This window comes from Heptranchias perlo, chromosome 31 (genome assembly GCF_035084215.1).
Source record: "Heptranchias perlo isolate sHepPer1 chromosome 31, sHepPer1.hap1, whole genome shotgun sequence".
Lineage (NCBI taxonomy): Eukaryota > Metazoa > Chordata > Chondrichthyes > Hexanchiformes > Hexanchidae > Heptranchias > Heptranchias perlo.
Genome location: NC_090355.1, coordinates 15,583,171 through 15,606,315, shown reverse-complemented (window position 1 = coordinate 15,606,315; position 23,145 = coordinate 15,583,171). Strand labels below are relative to the sequence as shown.

Here is a 23,145-nt window from a genome sequence, read left to right as displayed (position 1 = left end):
ACACTAAAACATTCACTTTGCATGTGAATATATTGAGAGAAAATTGTTTCTGTACTGTGGATGTGCTGATGTTTCTCACGAGTCAGTGTATTGCTTGCATACCTTGTAGATTGTGGAAATAACATTGTGGCTTGTGGTTGTATAAATGTTGTGTGTCAAAATGGTAGTCAGTAAATGGACATTGTTTCTTTTTTAATTATCTTGTTTTTTAGAATATGAACTTGCTCTTGTTGGACTGTCTGTTGGTTACATGCCTAAGGTGCATTGTTTACTTAATACACTGAAGTCCCACTACAGTGATGCAAAGCTTTTGTAGACTGCTCCAATGTACCGTGCTGTAAAATGCTGGGGTGTGAGGTTTCACTCATATTTCCTCGCCCAATGTAATTCCCAATCTCAATTGTGCTGCTTTGAGAGACTGAATACTTACCCACAGGGAGGTTGGTAAAATCCCCCCCCGAACCCACTCTTGCCATCTTTAAAGCAACATTAAACTGGGGAAATGTTTATGACCTATCCTCTTGGTCAGAGGCTTGAAGAGCAGGATACAGGAAGTGATTAAAAAAAAACCCTTTGAGAATGTTGAGCAAAAACAGAAAAAGCTGGAAATGTTAACTCATCTGTTCTCTCCACTCCGGAGGGTCAGTGGAGAGAACAGATGAGTTAACATTTCCGGTGAGGACCTTTCGTCACAACTCAGAAGCTTTGAGAATGTTATTTATTGAAAGGCAGCTCCAGGAGCCTCGAAGAAAGTTTTGATGATGGGACTGCAGCTTTCCTGAAAACTCAATGCTCAGGTTGGAATCTTCATTATGTGCCAACAAGAGTTTATTCCAAATTAATTTCTGCCTGTTGACAAAGCGCTGAGAGGTTCACTGAGGACTGCCTTGCCCTCATGTGTGTTCTGCAAGTTTCTGACTCAGTGTTTGCCAATCGCTCATGCGATCAGGAAATGTAACAGCTGGCTGTGTAATTAACCTTACCGTCTATTCCAAAAGGCCTGACTATCCTGTCAGCATCAACAGCTTTTATACCATATTTCCATTCTGAATGAGAGTTTGACTTTTGTAGTTTGAATTTGCCTTTCAACCTGTCTGTAAAGTTGTATCCAATCAACTGCTGTTGCAACTGCTGCAGGAAAATGTGACGTTCAGCTTTCTCTGTCATCCCTAGCACAAGTGAAACTATTATTTGGTTTACAGTCATCATTTTTAGTTGTCTCCGAAGCCTGCCTGTTGTATGGATGCACTGGCCATCACCAGAACGATTTTGTTAAAATCATTGAAGGTCACATGGTCACCATCTCAAAGAGCAACTGGTGACCCTGAAGCCAAAATTAACTGATGTGAGCTCATTCCTAATTTCCATAGACTATGGGGGTCATTCTAACCTCACTGGCTGGGTGGGAATGGGGCGGGTTTGGATTGGACGCCCATTTTATACACCACTTGATTTTACTCTTCACTCGAGAGTAAAATCAGGCAAGGTGCAATATGGGCGTATGACCTGTTCCCGCCCCATTCCCGCCCAGTGGGTTAGGTTAAAATCAGGTCTTATATTTTGGAATGTATAGCTGTGGAGAAGGCCTCCTATTGCTCGTCCATATTCGGATGGGGCCTTAAAGATTGCTCTGCACTGTAGTTATTTGAGAACATGCTGCTGTTAGGTGTACTTCCACATTGCAATGATTGTTTTGATTACAAATTACGATATGAATTAAGGTCCAAAATGTGGACTTTATTAGAAAATTCTCAGAACTTGCCTGAGCATTTGCTGAAAACAAATATCTGATCCACAGTAAAAAAAATGACACATTTAGGCATAGTTCTTATGTCTCCTATATTATGGTACTCAGTTTGCTGAAACAGAATGGCTCTTGTGGGTCCAAATATTTATCTGTTTCCTCATGAGAATACATTTCTCAGGAGCCTCCATGCATACTCAAGCTGGTTTGCTGACTCCCAATATTCACATGTCTCTCGATGCTTCCAATGAAAGCTCAAACTGGCCAGTTGAATTCCTGCTTGTATTTATTGATTTGAGGAATGCACAACAGATAGCAGAGGCCAGAAAAACAAGTATACAGCAAATCAAATCAACACAACTGTGGAGCACAGAGGCTGAGTTATGAGCTAAAATAACATATATATGTGTGTGTGTGTGTTTGTGTGTGCGTGAGAGAGAGAGAATGAATAAATGAATGAACAAATGAATGAATTCAGGGAGATGGAGAATGAGCTCACTGAGGAAAAGAAAGTTTTCACTGCAGAGGGGTTAAACTGGAAGAAAACAAAGGCTCCATTTCTGCTCATGGCATGCTGAGCACTGCCCACCAGTGGCAGGAGGGGGTAAGAAACCAATTCAAATAAATCCAGAAGCAACATCACAGAAGGTAAATTAGTATTAATAGACAGATTGAGTGCCCTCCATTGTTATGCAACCTTATTGGTTCATTAGGCTGACCAGTCAGATTGGAGAGAGCAGCAGATGGACCATTCAGTGCAAGAAGAAAATGCTAAAATCTCATAAAACTAATAATGTGACAAATAACAGAGCTGCTTCACAAACAGTTTTAAATGCTGGTGATAAATGAGCAGTCATTGTCCCAATGCTGTATTTTTGTCTAGTTTTGGTTAGTGACTGTCCATAAGCACTTGAAAAGAAAACCAACCGCAGTTCAGATCCTTGATTCAAAACTGTGATGAAATGTTTGCTCTGCAGCAGGAACAGTATCTTCACCACAACATTTCTGCAGCAGTCAGGCTGGACGTATCCAATAGGGTGGCAGCATCCAACAGGCTGGCAGCATCCAACAGAGTGTCTATAGCAAAAACCAAGTCGATCTGAAAACTCCCCACCAAGATGAGAACTCGTCTTCAGTACCCGCTATCTTGAAAAATTATATTTAACGTATGTGATGGTTAAAAGGTTGCCCTACACTTAGTACTTTTCTTTCTAGTCTACTCCTGTTAATTTGAATTGTTTTGAGTTATTGAAACCATGCAAAAAATACCTCCTGTGCTGTGTTATTGGAATTGCTGAGATCAAACTACTGCATAACTTGAATTTTTTTCAAGCAAAAAAACACTTTGATTTGACAGGAGTAGCCAGCAGTGAATTTTTGTAAATGTAAATAAGATTGCTGATTGCTGGTCCTCTTTAGCTTTGCAGGCTGAGGTAATTTGATTATTGCTCTATGCTGAGTTAGGTAACCTCAGCCAGAGTGGTGGTAGGGGGTGCTACTGTTGACTTTATAATCCCTGGGCTAAGGAGCAGAAGAATCAGCCAGGGTTCCTTCCGACTCCCGATCACTACCCACTGAGTCCTGTGTGCAAGTAGACATCAGGAAGATAAAGAATTGGCACTTGGCTGTAATGTCTCCCATTACTGAACAGCTGAGTCTCGTACTCAAGCACCCGGACAAGTCAGCGGAGGACTGCTGAGGTCCATGGAACTCTACGGGATTCTGAGTAACTGCGTGTCAGGAGAAGAGAGGAGATAATTGGGACCGCCAATTAAAGAAATAAGTAGACAAGATATCATGAACTCCACAGAGGTGTTTTTGCATCCAAATGTTGTGCCCAAGTAGATGCAAACACCTATTGTGGATTCTATCCCTTCTGTCCTTGGAGTCAACATAATAATAGCATTGTGACAAGTTAATGAATGGGAAATACACAGGTGTTTGTATCTGGCTTTGTCTGTCATGAATGAAATTAGACTAGTGGGACATGGCCAATGATTAGTGAATTGTAAACAATTTTACAACACCAAGTTATAGTCCAGCAATTTTATTTTAAATTCACAAGCTTTCGGAGGCTACCTCCTTCCTCAGGTGAACGATGTGAAAATGAAATCCTCGAAATGAAATCGCATTTATAATTCACAGAACAATGCTTGGTGATTACAGACAGTTTTTTCAACTGCCCGTTGCCAAGGCAATCAGTGTGCAGACAGACAGGTGTTACCTGCCAGGTCTCAGAATATACAAATCACCAAAAAAAACAACAAACAAAAAAAAACAGAGATAGAGAGGTAGAAACATAGAAAAGACAGCAACTGACCCGTTATATTAAAAACAGATAACATTTGTTCGCTGGTGGGGTAACGTGTAGCGTGACATGAACCCAAGATCCCGGTTGAGGCCGTCCTCATGGGTGCGGAACTTGGCTATCAATTTCTGCTCGACGATTTTGCGTTGTCGTGTGTCTCGAAGGCCGCCTTGGAGTACGCTTACCCGAAGGTCGGTGGATGAATGTCCATGACTGCTGAAGTGTTCCCCGACTGGGAGGGAACCCTCCTGTTTGGCGATTGTTGCGCGGTGTCCGTTCATCCGTTGTCGCAGCGTCTGCATGGTCTCGCCAATGTACCATGCTCTGGGGCATCCTTTCCTGCAACGTATGAGGTAGACAACGTTGGCCGAGTCACAGGAGTATGAACCATGCACCTGGTGGGTGGTGTCCTCTCGTGTGATGGTGGTATCTGTGTCGATGATCTGGCATGTCTTGCAGAGGTTACCGTGGCAGGGTTGTGTGGTGTCGTGGACGCTGTTCTCTTGAAAGCTAGGTAATTTGCTGCGAACGATGGTCTGTTTGAGGTTGGGTGGCTGTTTAAAGGCGAGTAGTGGAGGTGTGGGGATGGCCATAGCGAGGTGTTTGTCCTCATTGATGACATGTTGAAGGCTGCGGAGAACATGGCGTAGTTTCTCCGCTCCGGGGAAGTACTGGACGACAAAGGGTACTCTGTTGGTTGCGTCCCGTGTTAGTCTCCTGAGGAGGTCTATGCGATTTTTTGCTGTGGCCCGTCGGAACTGTCGATCGATGAGTCGAGCGTCATATCCCGTTCTTACTCGGGCGTCTTTCAGCGTCTGTAGGTGTCCATCGCGTTCCTCCTCGTCTGAGCAGACCCTGTGTATTCGCAGGGCCTGTCCATAGGGGATGGCCTCTTTGACGTGGTTAGGGTGGAAGCTGGAAAAGTGGAGCATCGTGAGGTTGTCCGTGGGCTTGCGGTAGAGTGAGGTGCTGAGGTGCCCGTCTTTGATGGAGATTCGTGTGTCCAAGGATCGCAATGTCTTCACCTTCGATAACCAGTTCTTTACTCAAACACACGGAACAGCCATGGGGACCAAATTCGCACCCCAATACGCCAACATTTTCATGCACAAGGTCGAGCAGGACTTCTTCACTGCACAAAACCTCCAACCAACACTATACACCAGATACATCGACGACATTTTCTTTCTATGGACCCACGGCAAGGAATCACTAAAGAGACTACACGATAACATCAACAAGTTCCATCCCACCATCAAGCTCACCATGGACTACTCCTCAGAATCAGTTTCTTTCTTGGACACACGAATCTCCATCAAAGACGGGCACCTCAGCACCTCACTCTACCGCAAGCCCACGGACAACCTCACGATGCTCCACTTTTCCAGCTTCCACCCAAACCACGTCAAAGAGGCCATCCCCTATGGACAGGCCCTGCGAATACACAGGGTCTGCTCAGACGAGGAGGAACGCGATGGACACCTACAGACGCTGAAAGACGCCCGAGTAAGAACGGGATATGACGCTCGACTCATCGATCGACAGTTCCGACGGGCCACAGCAAAAAATCGCATAGACCTCCTCAGGAGACTAACACGGGACGCAACCAACAGAGTACCCTTTGTCGTCCAGTACTTCCCCGGAGCGGAGAAACTACGCCATGTTCTCCGCAGCCTTCAACATGTCATCAATGAGGACAAACACCTCGCTATGGCCATCCCCACACCTCCACTACTCGCCTTTAAACAGCCACCCAACCTCAAACAGACCATCGTTCGCAGCAAATTACCTAGCTTTCAAGAGAACAGCGTCCACGACACCACACAACCCTGCCACGGTAACCTCTGCAAGACATGCCAGATCATCGACACAGATACCACCATCACACGAGAGGACACCACCCACCAGGTGCATGGTTCATACTCCTGTGACTCGGCCAACGTTGTCTACCTCATACGTTGCAGGAAAGGATGCCCCAGAGCATGGTACATTGGCGAGACCATGCAGACGCTGCGACAACGGATGAACGGACACCGCGCAACAATCGCCAAACAGGAGGGTTCCCTCCCAGTCGGGGAACACTTCAGCAGTCATGGACATTCATCCACCGACCTTCGGGTAAGCGTACTCCAAGGCGGCCTTCGAGACACACGACAACGCAAAATCGTCGAGCAGAAATTGATAGCCAAGTTCCGCACCCATGAGGACGGCCTCAACCGGGATCTTGGGTTCATGTCACGCAACACGTTACCCCACCAGCGAACAAATGTTATCTGTTTTTAATATAACGGGTCAGTTGCTGTCTTTTCTATGTTTCTACCTCTCTATCTCTGTTTTTTTTTGTTTGTTGTTTTTTTTGGTGATTTGTATATTCTGAGACCTGGCAGGTAACACTTGTCTGTCTGCACACTGATTGTCTTGGCAACGGGCAGTTGAAAAAACTGTCTGTAATCACCAAGCATTGTTCTGTGAATTATAAATGCGATTTCATTTCGAGGATTTCATTTTCACATCGTTCACCTGACGAAGGAGGAAGCCTCCGAAAGCTTGTGAATTTAAAATAAAATTGCTGGACTATAACTTGGTGTTGTAAAATTGTTTACAATTGTCAACCCCAGTCCATCACCGGCATCTCCACACAATGATTAGTGACTCAGCGGTGTAATAGAAAAATGTAAAACAATTCCTGTAATCCCTTTCAGCACTCTGTGACGGTTATTATAATGTGTATATTCATCTACACTTCCTAATTAGTTTCTGCTCCTTACTGATTCTAATTGGAGGCCTGCTCTCCTCGGTTGTAATCTGAAGCTCAGGAAAAAAAAGGAAGGATTAAATCTAATTATAGAAATGAAGACGTTTGCCAGTTTCCTGATCCAACTGCACGAGCAATTCTTACTCTGACCTAAGAAATCCGCTTAAACCTCAACTGAAGCTGTTTGTTCAACAACAGGAAATGGCACCACAAAATTGTCTTTATTTTGAATAGAAAGAAGGAGCTACAGCAGTGTTTAGAGCTTGGCGGTGAATGTGATGATGTACCATTTTGCATTCAGTATTTCAAATCATCCTTCTGTAAAATCTTCCCTTTCCTGCTGGTCATCAACATGTATATTTTTACTTTCACCCTTTTAAAAGATAAGGGAAAAACAATTGTAGTTATATAAGTTTCATGTTCAATTTTGCTTCCAAATGTAACCCAATAAGGTGAGTTTCTTATATGTAAATCTTTTCTTTTGAAGGAAAATTGGTTACAATATGACTGAAATACTGAACATATAATGCATTCAGTCCCTTAGCCTAACACAGCTAACAGTAATATATTACTGACTTGGGAATGCTTTTTGACGACAACAGTTACTTATTGATGATGTTTGCAGCTGCAAATGGCACATCATCATATTCTCCACTGAGCCCGAAACACTGCTGACATTTTTCTGATCTTGCCCAACAATTAAACAAAGATTGTGAAATAGTTCAGATTTTAAAAATCTTTGAAAGTAGCTGGAATTCCGTCAGAAGTGTGGCTGCAACACATGTTCCACTCACATTCGAATAAAAATTGACTTCTGACAGCTGTTCATCTCACCCAAAGTTGTGCCCCAGTCTAATTCTATATACCAGACCTAGTGTCGCACTCGATCCAACCAACTATACCTGATGCTGATTTCAATACAGCTGTTCGCCAGCAGTACATTGAAGCCAACTTTACACCTGATCCATGCTATCAAATTACTTCTCATTCACTTCACTTTATAAACCTGCGGGCGAATGCACAGCAATTAATTCTGATCTCAAAATGTCGACAATGGCTCATTATGCTCAAGACTGATTAACAGAGTTAAAAAGCTAATTTCAGGATATCAAAAGCAATTGAGTTTTTGTATTTTTTTTTGCCCTTTTTTATTTCCCTCCTTTTTTAGATTTTCTTTTTGCAACATAAGCTATTCCGCCTGAGGTGACTGACCTGATTTTTTTAACCTCCTATTTCTGTAGGGAAATGCTTTGCTTTGATGCTTGAGATTGAGAATTTGTTATATGGTAATCTCTGGTACTGCAGTACTTCATTCTGTGTGGAGAAGGAGGTCTTTGTATCAGAGGGTGGTGGGAATGGGTTTCCAGTGTCTGAGTATTGGGAGCGGCGTGTTGGGAGTGTGGGAGTGGTTTGCAGGGTACTGTTGTTCAGGTTTCCAGTGGTGGGCCATGGAATTTGGAACAGGGGCTACTGGGTGTGGGAGTACTGGGTTGGCGATCAACACTGGAAGAGGGGGTTTGCAGTTTCGAGGAACACTGGTAATGCTATCAGGGATCTGGGAGTAAAATGGATGCTGGGCTCAATGAGCATCAGGGAAGGGGATGCATGGCAGTTTGAGTCCATTAGTAGTGGGGGTCACAAGATATGAGAATTGTGGTGGGGCAGTTGCAAAGTACAGAAGTACTGTGGAGAAGGTCTTAGAGTCCGGAAGGGTTGAGAAGGGAAGGACTTAGAATGTGGTCATGTTGGGAGTAACTTGGGATTTGTACTATTGGGGTAAAGAAGGAAGAAGGCAATAAGTCTTCATGAATTCCTTCCTTTCTCAGAAACTTTACAACAATGCTTTCCCATCCCTGAACTGTGAAGACTGCTTTAGTTAACTAAAGTATAATAATTGCTGAATGCACTTTAAATAACTAAGATGGGTTCCCGGCTCAATGCTGGAAAAGTCATTCCAGGAAACCGACCCACACACCTCCAGAAAAGGACCATAGATGCATTCCCAGCCATGGCCAGAGAATTGTTTCGAACTATCTTAATTACAGCGTAACAAGGGCTTCAAACAGTTTCAAAGCCAGTTCTTGGGCTCTGGCTGGGATTGGGGCTGCAGACATTTTCTTCGGGTAGCGCTGGGGGGGAGATGTGGATGGGATTGGTGAGTAGCAGCACTAGGAAGCACTAAGGGAGGAGACATGTCCTTGCCCTCGAAGTCTTGGGGAGCTTAAGAGTGATTTTGCTGGCAGGAGGGAGTGGGAAGGTTTTGAGAGCTTTCAGGCAGATGGCACTGTGGAGGACAGTACTCGAACACCAATTACCTTGGAGATGGAGCTGGGAGGACTCAAACAAAAAATTACTTATTCATTACAATTGTCTCTGATTGATTGTGACATGCAAGCATGATGGAGCATCCGCGATGCAGAGAAACTCGTGGATAGCACGTTTAGCGAGTTGGTCACACCGCAGGTAAAGGGAGTACAGGCAGAAATTGAATGGGTGACCACCAGGCAGAGTAAGAGGTGCAGGCAGGTAGTGCAGGGGACCCCTGTGGCCATCCCCCTCTCAAACAGGTATACCGTTTTGGATACTGTTGGGGGTGATGGCTCACCAGGGGAAGGTGGCAGCGGCCAGGTTCATGGCACCGTGGCTGGCTCTGCTGCACAGGAGGGCAGGAAAAAGAGTGGCAGAGCTATAGTGATAGAGGACTCGATTGTAAGGGGAATAGACAGGCATTTCTGCGGACGCAACCGAGACTCCAGGATGGTATGTTGCCTCCCTGGTGCAAGGGTCAGGGATGCCTCAGAGCGGCTGCAGGACATTCTGGAGGGGGAGGGTGAACAGCCAGTTGTCGTGGTGCATATAGGTACCAACGATATAGGTAAAAAACGGGATGAGGTCCTACAAGCTGAATTTAGGGAGTTAGGAGTTAAACTAAAAAGTAGGACCTCAAAGGTAGTAATCTCAGGATTGCTACCAGTGCCATGGGCTAGTCAGAGAAGGAATGACAGGATAGCTAGGATGAATACGTGGCTTGAGAGATGGTGCAAGAGGGAGGGATTCAAATTCCTGGGACATTGGAACCGGTTCTGGGGAAGGTGGGACCAGTACAAATTGGACGGTCTGCATCTGGGCAGGACTGCAACCAATGTCCGAGGGGGAGTGTTTGCTAGTGCTGTTGGGGAGGGTTTAAACTAATGTGGTAGGGGGATGGGAACCGATGCAGGAAGTCAGTGGGAAGTAAAGTGGTGACAGAAACAAAAGACAGTAAGGGAGAGTGTGCAAAACATGACCGGACAGATGGTCTGAGAAAGCAGGGCAAAGACCAAGGGAAGTCTAGATTAAACTGCATTTATTTCAATGCAAGAAGTCTGATGGGCAAGGCAGATGAACTCAGGGCATGGATGGGTACATGGGACTGGGATGTTATAGCTATTACTGAAACATGGGTAAGGGAGGGGCAGGACTGGCAGCTCAATGTTCCAGGGTACAGATGCTATAGGAAAGATAGAGCAGGAGGTAAGAGAGGAGGGGGAGTTGCGTTCTTGATTAGGGAGAACATCACGGCAGTAGTGAGAGAGGATATATCCAAGGGTTTGCCCACTGAGTCTATATGGGTAGAACTGAAAAATAAGAAGGGAGAGATCACTTTGATAGGATTGTACTACAGGCCCCCAAATAGTCAACGGGAAATTGAGGAGCAAATATGTAAGGAGATTACAGACAGCTGCAAGAAAAATAGGGTGGTAATAGTAGGGGACTTTAACTTTCCCAACATTGACTGGGACAGCCATAGCATTCGGGGCTTGGATGGAGAGAAATTTGTTGAGTGGATTCAGGAGGAATTTCTCATTCAGTATGTGGATGGCCCAACTAGAGAGGGGGCAAAACGTGGCCTCCTCTTGGGAATTAAGGAAGGGCAGGTGACAGAAGTGTTAGTGAGGGATCACTTTGGGACCAGTGATCATAATTCCATTAGTTTTAAGATAGCTATGGAGAATGATAGGTCTGGCCCAAAAGTTAAAATTCTAAATTGGGGAAAGGCCAATTTTGATGGTATTAGACAGGAACTTTCAGAAGTTGATTGGGAGAGTCTGTTGGCAGGCAAAGGGACGTCTGGTAAGTGGGAGGCCTTCAAAAGTGTGTTAACCAGGGTTCAGGGTAAGCACATTCCTTATAAAGTGAAGGGCAAGGCTGGTAGAAGTAGGGAACCTTGGATGACTCGGGAGATTGAGGCACTAGTCAAAAAGAAGAAGGAGGCATATGACATGCATAGGCAGCTGGGATCAAGTGGATCCCTTGAAGAGTATAGAGATTGCCGGAGTAGAGTTAAGAGAGAAATCAGGAGGGCAAAAAGGGGACATGAGATTGCTTTGGCAGATAAGGCAAAGGAGAATCCAAAGAGCTTCTACAAATACATAAAGGGCAAAAGAGTAACTCGGGAGAGAGTAGGGCCTCTTAAGGATCAACGAGGTCATCCATGTGCGGAACCACAAGAGATGGGTGAGATCCTAAATGAATATTTCACATCGGTATTTACGGTTGAGAAAGGCATGGATGTTAGGGAACTTGGGGAAATAAATAGTGATATCTTGAGGAGTGTACATATTACAGAGAGGGAGGTGCTGGAAGTCTTAACGTGCATCAAGGTAGATAAATCTCCGGGACCTGATGAAATGTATCCCAGGACGTTATGGGAGGTTAGGGAGGAAATTGCTGGTCCCCTAGCAGAGATATTTGAATCATCGACAGCTACAGGTGAGGTGCCTGAAGATTGGAGGGTAGCAAATGTTGTGCCTTTGTTTAAGAAGGGCGGCTGGGAAAAGCCTGGGAACTACAGACCGGTGAGCCTGACATCTGTAGTGGGTAAGTTGTTAGAGGGTATTCTGAGAGACAGGATCTACAGGCATTTGGAGAGGCAGGGACTGATTGGGAACAGTCAGCATGGATTTGTGAGTGGAAAATCATGTCGCACGAATTTGATTGAGTTTTTTGAAGGGGTAACCAAGAAGATAGATGAGGGCTGTGCAGTAGACGTGGTCTACATGGACTTCAGCAAAGCATTTGACAAGGTACCGCATGGTCGGTTGTTACATAAGGTTAAATCTCACGGGATCCAAGGTGAGGTAGCCAATTGGATACAAAATTGGATTGACGACAGAAGACAGAGGGTGGCTGTAGAGGGTTGTTTTTCAAACTGGAGGCCTGTGACCAGCGGTGTGCCTCAGGGATCGGTGCTGGGTCCGCTGTTATTTGTTATTTATATTAATGATTTGGATGAGAATTTAGGAGGCATGGTTAGTAAGTTTGCAGATGACACCAAGATTGGTGGCATTGTGGACAGTGAAGAAGGTTATCTAGGATTGCAACGGGATCTTGATAAATTGGGCCAGTGGGCCTATGAATGACAAATGGAGTTTAATTTAGATAAATGTGAGGTGATGTATTTTGGTAGATCGAATCGGGCCAGGACCTACTCCGTTAATGGTAGGGCGTTGGGGAGAGTTATAGAACAAAGAGATCTAGGAGTACAGGTTCATAGCTCCTTGAAAGTGGAGTCACAGGTGGATAGGGTGGTGAAGAAGGCATTCAGCATGCTTGGTTTCATTGGTCAGAACATTAAATACAGGAGTTGGGATGTCTTGTTGAAGTTGTACAAGACATTAGTTAGGCCACACTTGGAATACTGTGTACAGTTCTGGTCACCCTATTATAGAAAGGATATTATTAAACTAGAAAGAGTGCAGAAAAGATTTACTGGGATGCTACCGGGACTTGATGGTTTGACTTATAGGGAGAGGTTGGATAGACTGAGACTTTTTTCCCTGGAGAGTAGGAGGTTAAGGGGTGATCTTATAGAAGTCCATAAAATAATGAGGGGCATAGATAAGGTAGATAGTCAAAATCTTTTCCCAAAGGTCGGGGAGTCTATAACGAGGGGCATAGATTTAAGGTGAGAGGGGAGAGATACAAAAGGGTCCAGAGGGGCAATTTTTTCACTCAAAGGGTGGTGAGTGTCTGGAACGAGCTGCCAGAGGCAGTAGTAGAGGCGGGTACAATTTTGTCTTTTAAAAAGCATTTGGACAGTTCCATGGGTAAGATGGGTATAGAGGGATATGGGCCAAGTGCAGGCAACTGGGACTAGCTTAGTGGTATAAACTGGGCGATATGGACATGTTGGGCTGAAGGGCCTGTTTCCATGTTGTAAACTTCTATGATTCTATGATTCTATGGAAAAAGCATGACAAGAAAGCACTCCAAGAACTAAGTAACGCAACCTACAGAGAGTGCAAGTTGTATACAAGATATCTGCACATCTCATTGACTGTCTTGTGTCTGTACCCCCGGTCCAATTATCCCACACTCTCAAACTCCACTTCACCTGAAGACTACACCTGATCTTGACTCCACATATGCAACACCATTAGGGTTCATCATAGAGGCATACTGCTGATCGAAGGGATATAACATTCCTTGGTAAATTACCTGCACTTCATGTATATTTCTATCTGTATTCTTACTACCTGCATATTTCTGGCAAGAGAATCTAATCGTATAGCAAAAATTTATTCATTTAATGCAGTGTTGTTGTCTGGTAAAGTGACGTAACATTTTTTTCCAGTTGGTAAATTGAGCTTTCTCTCACATCTGATTAATTCTGTATCTTTGGGGTAGATTTTGACTTTGTGTCATAGTGTAAAACAGGTGATAGCGAATCGGCAGCCCATTTTACATCTTTTCCATTGAACTCTAAATTGGACAGCTCTTTCGAAGAGCCAGCACAGGCACGACGCGCCAAATGGCCTCCTTCTGTGATGTAAGATTCGATGATTCTACATCAATGGAAATAAAAATCGGGAGATGTGTAAATGGGCTGCCGATTCGCTGTTATCCATTTTACACTATCGCACAAAATTAAAATCTACCCCTTTCTGTTTAGAAAAAGATGTAAACGTGAAACGAACTCTGTAAGCCACATTGTAAGTGTTCACTCTACAACGAGAGTGTTTGTCACAGCACAAATCTATGACAATGGTCAATGTGCCAGCATTGATGTAAGATGTTCCTGGCTGTATCAAGAGCTGACCCTCCCAAAAACTCTCCAGCACAGAGACAATGCCACCACGAGAGCTGTACCAAAGCACATTTCTGAATATTGCTGTAGCCAATCCCCGATTAAACCCACAGAAGCCCCAGCTTAGTGGAACATTCCAGAAATGCGCAAGATAATGCTTCCATTAAAGCACCTCCAATGGCACAACAGGAATCTTGGCCTATTTCAATATAATCAGAATCTAACAGGATTCAGTCGAATTGTTGAAAGCAAGATTAATACTAACTGAAATTCTGTCCTCCCCACTTCAGAGAATGAAAATTATTGTTTTTTCAGCCATCTGCCAGGATATCTTCCAGACTTCATGGATTTACATTTCAGGTCTTGAAAAATCGGATCATTATTTGAGGGGTTGTCCTTCCCATGAATGTTCACCATTGGGAGGCTTTGCACCCAATTTCACAATTTTCCATCTGCAGTGCCCCATATTGATACTGCTTCTGTGGGCAAGGGATAGCTAAAGCAGCTGCTCTCCAAAAAAAAGAAATTCGGCTTTGGAAACGTTAGCTTTTCAGTAGTGGAGAAGGAGAACTAGCAGCACATATTCTGTACACTTGATGCTGCCGCTCTTTGTTTTCTGTCCTGCAGAAACATCTCAATGCGGTCTGCACAGTGACTTACTTTTGGAAGTGTGTGACTCAACCAACCTCTTTTTCTTCACCGCTTTGTCCCCAGTTCTTATCAATTACAAAGAGGAAAGTGGATGGGTGATATATGTGTGATGATTGCCATTGTAGAAAGCAAAGCGGATGGCCTACTAGCAACAACTGCCTCAGCGCACAACCTATTTAGCTGCCACCCAAACACGGCTATAAGCCCCGGAACTGGAACCGAATGCTTTTAGATTAGGACCAGCACAAAATGTTCCATAGCAAGTCTGTCAACATCTGTAAGGCTTCCCCCTTCGTCAGGTGAACGATGTGAAAAAAAATTTTTTTCACATCGTTCACCTGACGAAGGGGGAAGCCTCCGAAAGCTTGTGAATTTAAAATAAAATTGCTGGACTATAACTTGGTGTTGTAAAATTGTTTACAATTGTCAACCCCAGTCCATCACCGGCATCTCCACATCATCAACATCTGTAAGGAGGAGAGACAAGTTCACAATTTGAGTATAACCCCTTCTTCCGGAGATGGATATACATCCAAAACATTAACCTGTCTTTTCTCTTTTCCAGAGGCGGATGGATTTGTTGTGCATGTCTAGCATTTTCTGTTTTATTTCAGATTTGCAGTTTTGTTTCTGCAAAATGTTCCATGGTGATGTGATGTACTGATCGCAAAAACTCTGCTCAAAATTCTGTTGATTTTCACATAAGCAATATAAATATATTGCAGTTCAGGAACAGCGATAAATGAATGGTAAAATCAGAAAAGAAAATGGAAATGAGTATAATATTGTGCCTTCAAAAAAGTGAGCAAGTTGAGGGCGAGAGGTGGTCAGAAAAAAATAAATGAAACATATCCTCAATGAGAACTGGGATATCAGAAAGAAAATGAATGTATTGGCTCGGAGCAGAGAATGAACTGGTGATTTTTCTATGCATACCTGTTGCACACCAATAACTCAGAAATATCATTTCAGTGTCCAAAATAAAGTTTAATTAAAGGAATCATTATGGTTAATATCCTTTTAGCGATAAAATGAAAGAGTCTCACTTGCATAGCCCTGTGACAAAAAGATTTCAAAACCAAAATCAAAAATGAAACTGGATCATGGGTCTGTTTTTAAACTGATTCCTGATATACTGAGAGCTAACAGACACATTACTGGGGGTAATTCTGACTCTGGACGGTGGTGTAAAATGGGCGTTATTGGCTGGTCCACCCAATAAACACCTCTCCTGATTTTAGTTTCCATTGATGTCAATGGGAAGGGTGTTTAATGGGTGCTGGCCCCGATATCACATGTTTTAAACTGTTGACCAGAGTCAAAGTTACTCCTATTGTGCGCAAATATTTTCAGAATATTTTGTCTCCAGAATGATCCAGAATACTCCAGGACAGGAGCCTGGCTGGTAAACTTTTTCATGTGTGTGTTGTAATTGGTTGGCCTTAATGGCTTCGCGAAATGTTTCTTTTGATTTTTGTTAGTAAATGTACAACTGTCAGATTTACTGCTCAGTCAGTGACGGTTTGTACAACTTACACAATTCAAGTCGTATTGACTCAGGCAGGTCACCACTTACCTATTGAAAGCAAATGAGGACCTCTATGAGAAATGGTTCAAATATGTCAACATGGGATTTGGGGGAGAAGTTAACCTGATTAATTTGCAGTTTACATTCAACTGAATGGATTTGTTAACTGCAGGATACTCTTGTGAAAGCAGAAAATATTGCATTAACATTTTGGCAGTAAATCAGTGGATTCCCTGCCAAAAAGCCATTACCACTTGCCGAAAAAAATCCAACCCACAGAGCACAATATGGAGACACTGCTAGGATATACAGGATAAATGGTGGACTCACAATACCTGTATAAATGGGGAGGGAGAGAGTTGAACTCAAGGGGTAAACCGACCATTTCGGTCTATGTGAATTTGTTTGCAGTGCTGAAGCATAGAGGTGTACCATGGGGCCAAAAACCAAATGTAGATTTATTACAATTAAGAGGAGGTCAGTTCAAATAATGGGTGGAAATGTCGGTACCTGTTCTGGACATAAAAGATGTTTTCTGCACTATGGAGAAATTTTCAGCAGTGCAGTTTACGTAAATGCAAAAATCAGTTCCGTTTCCACAAAATGTATTCCTGTTTATCACTTCAGTCATACAAAGCCATCAACAATTATCAGTGATACCATAAGGCAAAGTGAAAATTTCTGACAGAGTGAATTGTTGTCTGTTTTGCAGAGTGTAGAAGTTTTGGAAAAGTTTTGTTAAATGGGAGTGCAAATTTCACAGTGCTGCATTTCTCGAGAGTTGTGGACATCGAGCATTGCATTGGTAAGCACCTTTACTTAAAGTTACATTAATACTTTGTAGATTTTTAAGCATGTTGGGGTAAATCTTGACTTTGTGCCATAATGTAAAACGAGTGAGAGCGAATCGGCAGCCCGTTTGACATCTCTCCCGATTTTTATTTCCACAATGGATGCCGAGTCGCTATCGCTCATTTTACACTTGCCCAAAGTCAAGATCTAACCCATTGTGCTCATCAATATAAAGAAATGCAGGGCCGAGAATAAGAAGGAAGGAAAGACTTGCATTTATATTACACCTTATCATGTCTCTGAGTGCTTCACATGCAATTAATGGGGCTGTTTTTGTTAGAACAAAGATTAAGGGATGATTTGAAAGAGATGTGTCAAATAATGAAGGGAAGGAAACAGACTGTTTCCAGTGATTGAGGAGTCTAGAATGAGGGGACATATATATGAGATTAAATGTGAGCGATGAAGGACAGAGAGCAGGAGAAATCTTTTTACACTGAAGGTTGTGAGGCTGTAGAATGCACCAGTGGGGTGAGTGATTGAAGCGGAGACCATGTCAACTTTTATGAATAGGTTCGATAGGTGGCTGAAGTAAAGAGGAATAAAGGAATCCAGGAACAGAACAGGCACATAGGCTTAGGACTATTGAACATGTAGAGGGTAGACACCAACTCAGACTGGTTGGGCTAAACCGTCTGTTTCTGTGTCATAATTTCTATGTAATTCTCTACATAGTTCTGCATAATTACTTTGATGGTCAAAGATTTTTGTTATGTAGACAAATGGATTGTTTTTTTTCACCTTTTTTTGTATGATCAGTTCTAAGCAATTCTAGATCAGGCAGAGTATGTGTTGGGTGCAGAGAAAACCTTACATTTGCCATTGTCAGAAAATTGGGACTTAGGAGTCACCTTGTCCCCACAACTTGATGACCACAAAATCAGCAACAGAAGGAAAAGAGATTCTTGGTGGTCTTCACGAAAACTACATCTAACAACTGTAAAATTCTGATCACAAACTCACTTTACGCTGAACCATAAAATACAACAAAAACACTTCTTAAAAAAAATGAAGTTTTTTTTTAAGAACAAGAATAAAAAGTTTCTGAGAATATTGCCAGCTACAAGAAAGTGTTTTTAATTAGGTTCAATTTCGGACTCTGAGTTTAAAGGGTGCATTTTGACAAATATACATATGGTATTTGAAATCCATCACCACGCATGGAGCCATCATCCCACTCTAACATCACTCAAGCTTCAAATACAAATCGTGGTATATGAGAAAACAATAGTCAGCTTCATGTCATCCAGTTGGACTTCCCATTTAATAATATGCCTTTCTGACAAATATAACACAAACCCAGAACATAGTTTCCGATCTTTTGTAATGCACGGGGGAAGAGGATTTGACCCAAGCCACAGAGCCAACAATAGACCAACGAAACTAAGTTCAAGAATGGCACTGGGTTAGATTATATTGCTGGCTGCTTTAACTGGATTAAACCATAATACCCCAGCATCAGATGGTTTTGCCACTGTTCCACTGAATGATTTCCTATACTATATTTTTTTAAACTGAAATGATGTGTTCAAAATGTATAGGGGTGTCTGCCCTCCAAGATGTGTAAGGATATCCTCCCTTTATAATCCACGGCAATTTTGTCCAGGCTGTAATGATTATGTCGGCTTTTTAACTGGGTTTGTTTTACTAGGTGTGGCAAAATCCACTGGACAATTTCAAATTTTGATGACTGCCTATTATAGGAATCGGTAATCCTAATAGGTTAAATAAGCCTTTTGTTTTCACCACAAAAGTGCCCCAGACACCATGTGCTCATACTGAGCTTTGGATTTTTTCTGGGAATGAAGGAGCCCCAATAACATTTCCCCAAAGAGCAACGGAGGAACACCAAGCAAGTCAGCATGTCCTGCTCTCATACATTTCATGCCATTAAGCTCCACAGCAACACGGGCAGAAGCTTCATGCAGGATGTCCATCCATCCTCATCGTTACCAAAAGAAAAAATAACTTCCAGACCGGAGGAGAAGAGGAATGCATTTTTATATCATAATTCCTACATTGAAACATGTTTGAGAAGAACTTACTGTGCTGTCTTACTGTGCTATCAGAATTGCAAAACCAAACTTGAAGCTGTTCATTGCTAGACCGTGCTATTTTTCATTGTCATTTGCAGTTACATTCACTGTCCTGGGACAAACCAGCAGCTTTCCCCATAAACCAAAAGCAGGTGCACTCAATCATGCTTAGGAATCAAAAATATTTCAAATTTCAGCTTTACTTACTTAATAAAATATATTTTTGCCAAATTATAAATATACTGTATATAAGGAGGAAGGTGAAGAAAGCTCTAAATGTGGGCAGCGGTGGGGGGGTTGATTTGAACTTTTTTCAGCAAGCAATGACTTGGCATGAACAGGAGTGGGCTGCACACATAAAGGGTCCAACATAATTAACTATCACCAATTTTACGTCTATCTTAAGACAACTGGAAATTATGTCATCTGGAGGCCAAAAGTAACTGCGACATTTTTAGATGTCCAGTCTCAACTCAGACACAGACAGGACTGCCCCTCAGCAGGGCAGGAATCCAGAAAGATGTTCAAACAGCAATGGAGGTGTGGTGAAAGAGGAAGGAAGGGCATGAGGAAGAAACTTTGCTGTGATAGCTCAGTTCACCAAATCCACTCACATGTATTTTCTATCCTCTTCTTCCCAGCAGCAGCAGCTATTTTTCTGGCTTAACGCATCTAGAATATCACAGCGAGTTCATTTAAATACAGTATTCCCAACGGTCGGCAGCAGAAAGTAAATGGGGCTGATTTGTCATCCATCCAGGCTTTTGGGGTCTGCTACAGCAGAACCTTTCCCAGTGATTGGTGTAACAGCATTGGAGAGTATGGTTTTCCAAGAATTGAGGTGGACCAAGATAAAAACATGGCACCATCCCTTTAAATAAAACTGTTTTATTGATTTGTTGCTGAACTGTAGCCATTGAACAGCTTTTTATATTTATTTTACCAAACTCGCAGTACAGTGTTGCCAGGCACTTACGAAAAGTCAATTTTACTAAAAGGCCACCTGGTAACAGTTTGAAGGTAACAATAGGATGAAAATGAGCTGTTGGTTTCCATGCAATTTGGAATAAGATGATTTATTTGTGAATGTTTTCAAACATGGAGTAAATTGTTTGTCCATTGTTGTCTTACATGGTGCAAAAACTTAATAGAATCCCAGCCTTCAGGAACACTCATCATGTGACCATTTTGAGGCAACAGCAGTCAAACTCAGAGCTTTTCAATGGAAAATGAATGATCATAAGCAGTGTTCTAAAATAATAATTATGAAGAAGATTAATTCAAGATTAAAGGGCACTGAAGCATTCATGTTAATAGGCCCTGTCTGATATAAGCAGGGAAGCAGAGTGATTTGGTGACTAATGTTTCCATTCTGAGATTTCCAGATGTGTACAAGATCATGTTTTCATAGAAATTGTGCAGGAGACTTTGTTTTGTATGAAGTGCAGTGGCTATCACTTTGAAGCAACCTTCATTGCAGTTAACGCAAAGCACTGGCAACTCTCGGATGTTTGCTTTGACTGTACCCACTGATGAGTTCACAAAGCATATCCACTACTACCTAACAACAGACTAAAATGTCCCCACAAGTCTTTTATTAACAGGATATTAAAGAAAATTCTGAACAGAGGCCTCAGGCCAACTGCAATGTTGTGCGCCAAACTCAACTGATAACTTTTTAATAATTTTTACTCAATATAAATGTTAAGTGTTTGTAAGCAAGTGTTTTTAAAGATTTTATTGCCTCCATTTTTGAAATTTTCTTCCCCATTTTACACACCGTTCCCTGACTAAGATGGCCGCCAGCTGGCAAGGTGCTCCCATGCTTCTACCAATGGGACACCATGCATGAAGTACACAAGGGTGTTGCTTCTTGAATTGCCCTTTTGCTTTTTTTCCCCTCTTTTCCAGCATTGTAGGGTAAAAGGATTTCTCTACAAATGTCCCCAAACAGAGAGCAAATTATTTTTAATCCCTTCATTGTCCTTCCTGCTGCAAAACTAAATAGAATCTACTCAGCACGTCCTTCTTGACTGAGGTCAGAAATACAGTATTAAAGGAAGATTGTGGTCACATTCTACATTAATAGCCAGCTACACCAATCACTCCCCCAACTAAAGTTTTACTTCCATTGCATAACCCAACACCATAAGAACAGCTTTAATGAGCTATAGTTTAAAGCTATCAATAACCACACGCAGCAGCTTGCTACTCTGTCCATTACACATTGTCCTCTATACCACAACCACATGCGACACAGCAAGTTAGTTTAATATCAGACAATGTGACCTCATCTTCCATCATGGACAGGTCCCAAGGGCTCAGTCCGAGCTCAATGAATTAAATTACCATTAAAATTCACTGACATGTCATTTTCCTCTGTGCTCTGTTTCACTTAGCTAAAGGTTGTGATGTCTGGTGCCACTCGATCTGTCTAATATGCTTTATTGTGTGCAGTAAGTGTCATAATTGAACGGAGCTCAGCAAAGAAGCTGAAGTTTCGAATGCATCAAAATGATCTTCATTTCACCTCCAGATAGATACTGTCCCACCAGACACTTGACCGGGTTTGTAAACCAAGGATTATGCAAAACTAGCCTGTCGCCCGGTGATCTTGGTGTTGACAGTCGCATTTGCTGCTACAAATTATCCATCCGTTTCGATTTCATTCCCGATTTACATAAAAAATTGAACCATTTTTAACTTGCAGCAGATATACTGACGTCAACACAAATTTACCCCAACCATCAACATAATAGAACTCTGCCATCCTTGGTTCTCTGATAGTTGCCATGCTGTTGGACTGTATTGTTCTGGCTTGTCCACAACATTGAGTTGTGGACAAGCCAGAACACCCACCGTTTGGCGGCCATGTCTTCAGCTGCCTAGGCCATAAGCTCCAGAATTTCCTCTCTAAATCTCTCTGCCTCTCTACCTCTCTCTCCTCCTATAAGACGCTCCTTAAAACTTACTCCTTTGACCAGGCTTTTGGTCATCTGTCCTAAGGTCTCCTTCTTTGGCTCAATGTCAATTTTTTTTATCTGACTACGCTCCTGTGAAGCGCCTTGGAATGTTTTACTACGTTAAAGGCACTATATAAATGCAAGTAGTTGTTGTTCTTCTTGTTATACACTTGTTCCTCCTCTCTCCCTCTCTAATTCAAATAAACTATCCACATGTACCCAGTCGAGTCCCATCATCATTTTAAATACTTCAATCAACTCTCCCCAAAGGTTGTGCTTTTCGAGAGTAAAAGGACCCAAGCCCTGAGCCTACTGGGATAGCTAAGGATTTTTAGAATGGAGTGGAGTAGACTGGAGCAGTTCTATTCAATTTGATCTGAGCTACTTATTTGGTACAAAAGTGCCTTTGTCTCAAAACATGAGCCATCTCTTGGAAATTCTTTCTATGCCACTCCACACTACATGGTGGGATTTCTTCTATTTGCAGTTGTTGTATGCTCTCCGTATCCTCATTTCATCTTCCACCCAGATACCTCCAGGAGAACATTTTGCCATAAACTAAATTTTTGACTGTACTTTTCCCCAACAATTTTTATGTTTGGTCATCCAGTGCCCAAGGCAAGAAGGTGTGTCAGCTCCTGAGTTTGCCAAAATCCAAAATACACATGATGGATGCAAAAAAATCATTGAGGCGTCTGTTAATGTTGAAAGAGTGACATTTATTTTCTTGGGGTCGGGGGTTGAGGGAGGGGCGGTCTGAAGGCATGCCCGTCCAGCACTTTGGAGCCAACTGTGATTCTGTGTAAATCTTTGTAATTATTTTTAATTAAGTAAAACTCATCACCACTCAAACCTTACTTCCCATTTTATTTCCAGATCCTGAAATTCCACAAATGCAACATCAGTAATTAATGCATTAGCAGTAGGGAATTTACTCATCTCAAAAAAAAAAGTGGCTGCAACCAGTTTTGATGGGGAAAAAAAAAATCTTCACATAGAACAACACCTGGAATGCCCTGGAGAAAGTTCCCTTGAGGACAATGACAAGTTTTTAAAAGTTACATTTTAGCAGCTTATTTGTTTCATGGAACTTCTTTTGGGACTAAATAAATGTAACTATAAATGATATTCTCAGAAGCCAACCATTCATTTATTTATTTTTTCTCTGCCTCAAGTTCATGTACAACCCACAATGGAAGAAAGTCACAACCTTCAGTCCTACAACTGATCCTGCCTTTC

At 42.5% G+C, this 23,145-nt stretch overlaps 1 protein-coding gene and 1 long non-coding RNA gene across 4 annotated transcripts in view; one reads left to right on the top strand and one right to left on the bottom strand.

Moving 5' to 3' along the window:
* LOC137300399 (syntaxin-binding protein 1) overlaps positions 1-23,145 on the bottom strand; it is a 116,238-nt gene that overhangs the window by 42,828 nt on the left and 50,265 nt on the right. The window lies entirely within an intron of this gene.
* On the top strand, positions 697-23,019 carry LOC137300400 (uncharacterized). Its single transcript, XR_010958074.1, has 3 exons — positions 697-797; positions 16,768-16,860; positions 22,783-23,019. It is a non-coding gene; the product is annotated as an uncharacterized lncRNA (long non-coding RNA).